The sequence below is a fragment of the Oncorhynchus masou genome, chromosome 1, assembly GCF_036934945.1.
Source record: "Oncorhynchus masou masou isolate Uvic2021 chromosome 1, UVic_Omas_1.1, whole genome shotgun sequence".
In the NCBI taxonomy this organism is placed as follows: domain Eukaryota; kingdom Metazoa; phylum Chordata; class Actinopteri; order Salmoniformes; family Salmonidae; genus Oncorhynchus; species Oncorhynchus masou.
Window position 1 is genome coordinate 52,010,265 of NC_088212.1, and position 6,370 is coordinate 52,016,634.

The following is a 6,370-nucleotide window of genomic DNA, read 5'->3' on the forward strand; positions in this document are numbered from 1 at the left end:
CACTTTACATGTTGCGTTTATATTTTTGTTCTGTGTATATTTTCAGAGTACCTTCCCTAACACTGCTCACATGATATTTATGTATTTCCAGTATCACTAGCTGGAGAGCAATTGAAAAAAAAATGACCTATTTAATTTCCGCAGTAACTTTGCCTATGGAAAAGGGGCTTCTAAAAGGCCTGCAGATCTACTATGTGTACAGTAACAATGTAAATAGGCCTACAATATACCTGCACTGTAATTATGTGTACCTATACTGTAATATAATTGCAATGTAAATACATTTTACATTTACCACTTTTTACACAGAAATGGCTCATTGATGAATAAGGGATGTTATACCCAGACACAAAGACTTGCTGTAGATGTTTGATCACAGTTTATACACATTACTGTACGCCTACCTCTATGCTAGTTTGTGCTATATATTTTAAAGGTTTTGCCACTCATGATAACGATAGGCATAGGATTACTTGTAGAAGATACTAGCTAGGCTACTCTGTGTAAAAAGTTGGAATATCTCTTCAGACAATATATTGGTGAAGACATCTTGACATAACTTTACGGAGAATGCTTAAAAACATTGGAGGTTTCCATTACCTTGTCTAATCCATTGTGTCACATATCACATCAGCAGTATGGGAGACATGTTCCAACAGAATACAAAGGGAGATGGGGAGATGATTTTATTGATGTCACAAAATAGGGTGACTAGGCTATTAGCTAAAGAAGTGTAAAACCGTGTTGGATGAATTGCATCGCACAGGACTATGGGTGACTTAAGGAAACTGCGACCACATATGTCTCTAACTAAATGACAACTGCAAAAGTCATTTGCCGGGATGCAACAGGATAGGGTGACAAAATGTTTTAAATCTTCAAACTAAACTCTCGCATTGAACCCTGACAGTTTGAGAGCCCAAGATGGGGCCCCACGGGACACCATCCCCCACTCCCTGCACCCTCAACCCCCTAGACCCCCCCAGTCCAGAATCGCAGACGGGCTGAACGCAGGCATCGAGCTGTAACGACAGTGCACTTGTCTGTCCCGCGATAATGATCTGCTATTTACAGCAAAAAAGGTGGCTAAGAGAACACAGGCCTAAATGAAGCGCTGGTGAAGCCGCCACTCCTCTGAGGGCAGGGCCAAGGGCCTGGTAGGGAGGCAGGCCGGCATTGAGGGACTTCTTATTCCTTTCTCCGTGGACACACTTCTGAGCTTTAATGGGAGACACTCACCAATCAATGGAATAGGTTAAAGGAGCCATTGCATTCCAATAAATGTATGCTGGGCCCATCCGACTATGGCATTGGAGTGGGTTGAAGCACAGTGTGACATACGCAATGAAAAGTGCAGCCCTGGAAATATTAGGCTACAATCTAATAGGAAAATAATAAATCCAGGGCATGATAAAGAAGTTGAATAATGACTGGATGTTAGAATAAAGAGGGTTCTCCCTGGATCATTGGTTGCACTTGTAGACATTTCCCCTTCTGTTTAATAAGAACTCATCACTATTTTTAAACACAAGATTACCTAATCTGATCCCAGATCTGTTCGTGCAATAATGTCAACTCCTTGTCATGGAGCACAAACATATCTGGGACCAGGCTATAGATTACCCTATGTCCTAGAAATTGAATAATTTCTAATCATAAACCAAGGCACAATCAACTTTGGTAACGGTATATAGAAGGTCAAAGTGGGACTAGGTCAGTGGTTCTCTAACCATATTTCTTGCCACACCCAAACCAGGACGACCCAAGAGGAATTGGCTGGCTGGCTCCTGATTGATCCATTTGGGAAACACTGGTAGGCTTTAGGCAGCAAATAACTCTTTCATAATAGTTTTCAGAAATAGAAGGCGGTGGAACCGTCACATTTACATTACATTTAAGTCATTTAGCAGACGCTCTTATCCAGAGCGACTTACAAATTGGTGAATTCACCTTCTGACATCCAGTGGAGTAAGCTTTTTCTTCCTGTTCGTAAGCATGATAATGTTTTATAAAACTCAGTATTGCAGGACCTCAAGGCTGCACTGTACTTGAAGTCCACTACAAAGGATATCATTTGTAAAACTACTGGAGCTGATGTCCCAGACCCAGGTTAAGCCTATAGTCCTGGAATAAAAATAATTTTCGATGGAGAATCTTCATTGAAAGTGCATTCGAGGACTAGTCTTAATCGGTGTCTGGGAAAACAGCCCAGGAAGTATACAATTAGTCATGCTTTGTTCTTTCATAACTTTTACATTAGAAATTTCAAGAAATGTGTGTCTTTCAGGAAATGGTAATGTGAGGAATCTGTACACACTACAGATTGAGTCAGCGGGAAGAGTTGTCCTAACTGGAACTGCTTTCATGAAATGACAACATAGAAAAGCATTTGGGTGAATAAAGTGGCTTGCAACACAAAGTAAGACAGACAGACAGCATAGGATAGATGACAGAAGTACTCTTTAAAGGCCCAGTGCAATCAAATAGGTTTTTCCTGTGATTTGTATCATATACATGTAACTAACACTAAATGTGTGAAAAATTCCTGATAGTTGCTGGTTGAAAATATAATTTACACAGGACCTTCTAATCCTGTAGGTTTGGCATGTGTGGAGTTTTCACTTGCTGGGTGACATCCCCAGGCAGTATAAGTTCATAGACCAATAACAAAGAGAATTCGAAACCTCTGCCAATAACACCATCGCTTTCAGGTTACATATCCCACCCATTTGGCCCCTCCAATTAGGCTCCTCACTCACACCACTCCCAGACAGTCCTAGCAAAATTCTTGCTTGAGAAATAGACTTTTGCTGAAAAACTTTTTATTTTTTTTCAATTGGAATGGGAAAGTATTAGAGTAAGAAAGGACATTGAGATAAAAACAGCTACAGAAGTTTTTGGGAAATATATTTTTTAAGATTGAGTTGTATTGTTTCCAGAATACCTGTCAGCTACTTGTTTGAGAAGGAGTTCTCAGGCAGGCAAGCAGCCTGACAGCAGGTCAAGGGTAATTTCTAGCAGTACAAGAACACCACTCTGTACGGACATTCAGTGGACTGACAGACATAGGTACCATCTATAAGGAATAATTTGACAATCTCTCTGAATATGACAGCAGCTATTGTTTTCTCTATTCTCTCCAATGGCAGCTGTGCACAGTTGTATCAACCAGGTATGCGCACCATTGGTGGTGGATGAGGTAAATTCCCCATTACAAAGTAGTGTTAAACACAGGAATACACTAAATAAATCCAATCTATTGTTATCATTACAGTAATCTCGGTTAACCCTTAATTAACTAAAGTCTCCGTAATTGGTCAGCTGCTCGATTAAGTTACGGGTCCATATGTTAAGAGAAGAGATGCTAGAACAAGGAGTGGAACCAGAACAAAGAGCTCCACCCTATCTCTTTGTTTATGGGCCGAATGTCCCATCCGCTTCCGAAATTCGAAAGATGCTAACACCTGCAAAACCGTAATTTGTCCAAATAACCAGTGCTGAAAAATTCAAACACCGGAACTCCTGCTGCTCGTTATCCCACGCATCCCATTCCTTCCCGACATATTCTACCGGTACCAGTTACGTTTACGTAAACATGTCCATGAGAGATTATCATTACATAATTCAAGGGATGCCCACTACACACATATTTCAACACATACTTGACTTCATACTGTGCTGCAACACTGTACTGTACGTACATAAAATGCTTTCCTCTCTCTCTTCCAAAGGGAAAATGGGTAGCATATGTTGCAACTTCCAAAATATGTAAACTGCAATAAAAACCCATTTGTTTATCATGATCTTCTACTGATACTGACAATCTTTAATTCGTTGGGTGACCATTATTTGCCCTCTTCTCCTCTTATGTGTGACTGTTATTAAAGGATCAATCTGCGATTGGTAGATACATTTTTGGACGCATAAATTAATGATATATAGCCATTGATTCTTGAAGAATATAATTTATAAACGCCTCATGAGCTCAGTTCAAATGTCGTTCGCCATCAGAACCAAAAATTTAAGATTGTTTTAAAGCATGGCTAAAACTATAATTCTCATGGATGGTTAGTCCTTGCTTCAATAGCTCTGTTTAAAAATTTGAGAGTGGTTACATTTCTTCAGCCTCATCCCACAGCTGTTTACCAAATCAAGGGGTGAGGTCACCGCTTTGTTGTTTTTCAAATTCTGGATTGCCCCTTTGAGATGTTAAATAGAGTGTTTTACTATTATGGTATGTGTCCTAAATGGCACCCTATTCCCTGTGTAGCGCACTAATTTTGACCAGGACCCATAGAGCTCTAGTCTAAAGTACTGCACTATATAGGGAATAGCCTAGGGTGCCATTTGGGACAGGTCCATGTTTGGTCTGGAGCCATCTCCGGGGACTAGGGATTAACAATGCTGCCTGTCTCTAGTGGCTGTGTTGACAGACTTCATGTTGTTATGATTTACAAGGTGCTCTACAAACAAGCATCATTATTAATGCTGTAAAAAAGGGAAAGATATCATTCCCTATTATCTATTTCCTCCTCACTAATGCAAATCAAAAAGTTGACATTACAATTTCATGATGTGCTCATGAGGTATTTTCTGACAGTTAAATAGTAGTTGTAATATACATCTGCCAGATGACCCCTGTTTTGCAGTATATTTCTAAAACACATTTGATGCATACCAGTCTCATGCCCACATAAGTCAAATATACACTATGTAATGTGTGGTATGTTTATAAGGGGTCCATCAGGAATAACTTAAAAACCCAAGCATTCCAGTCCAAATACGGAGTGTGAATGGTGCTGCTTTCTAATTCCAAAATAGCACTCGCTTAAAAACCAAATAGCCATTATTCTTTCTTCCATGAATATGAAAAAAATATATTTTTATTTGCAAATTATGTTTTCTACTCTCTGGTTATGTATATTAAAATAGTTATGATTATTAAGTTATTACCAATCACTTAATGTTTTTAGCATACATAAATGATACATTTGGAGTTTGCATCATCATAAGAGTTTTTGCTCTGTTATGAACATGCTCTATATTGAAAACTTGACTGCTGGCATGCACATTTTTGGGAGGATTGCATTAACGTTTTGAGTGTAGTATTACTTTAAACATACTATAGCAATATACCGGGTATATGTTTAATACGGCACAGAGAGACAATTAGTCCATGTGACCTAAGACTTTTGGAGCCTGATTGAAAATCACTGGACTTTCAGGTTCCACCTAATTTTTAATTCTCAAAATGTCTTTAAGTACAAATAAAATTGCTTTTAAAGACTACCTGTTCATTGCTGGATAAAGATGACAGCTTTTGACAGCACAGGTAAATAATATCAGCAAATAAATGTTGAGATAAACAAAATGGCTTTGGTTTGTGAGTTACAAGATGTAAAACAGTACTAAGAGAATGAATGCTGATGTTATTTTGTCTTTTTGCATGTGGTGCAACTTGAACAGCAATGCTTCCCTCTTCTGGTACACTGTGGAAGGAACAATCTACTCTACTGGATACCAAGCATTTCTCTGAATGAGTAGATGGCGATTTGCTATCTTAATATAATGCAACAATGAGTAACCATATACGATATTAAGTTGCAAATGTCTTATTGTGAGCAAATCTATAAATTAACAAACTCCATGCAATACAACGAGTGAATGCTGGATACTTTCATTATTTTTTTTACAATCTTTTTACATGCAAATGTGTTTGCTTGTGTATGTACAAAACTATGTCTTACAAAAACGTGCTTTTCAAGTTGTTCCTATGCCATGAACAAAATAATACGTGGGGCTTTTGTGATGTATCATTGTTTACCGGCTCCCAGGTTCAACCAGCATGCATGTGAGCAATACAATTACCTTTTTTCAAAGGTTGCATTTATTAGTATCCATCATCTCTGCCATTACATCAATTAATGCTGTTGACGGGTGAAAGATTGTCACAGGCCAGGCAGAAACCTTTTCCCATCCTTCACAGGGAGAAGTTTCCTCCTAGCGTTTTTTTCCACTGGCATTTACTGCTGTCATCCCAGAAACAACAGAGCCCAGTGGTGTCAATTATATTTGATTGACTGAGTAAAGCACACACAAATAAGCCAAAACAATGGACACAAAAATCTATATATGACTCCCCTTGTCAAATCAAGTGCTTGTCTCCTCCATTTTCATGTTGCACACCAGGCCTGGCGCCCCATGCTTAAACGTTTCCTCTCACACCATCACCCAATTAAACTCCCTGGGTCTTCAAAGGTGTGGAATGGCTCCCTGGGATATTGACTCAAACTGTTGTCCAATAAATGAGGTCTAATTTGTCAGTTTAACTTCACCAAAAAATTGCTCGTTTTTTGGAACATGAACTGCG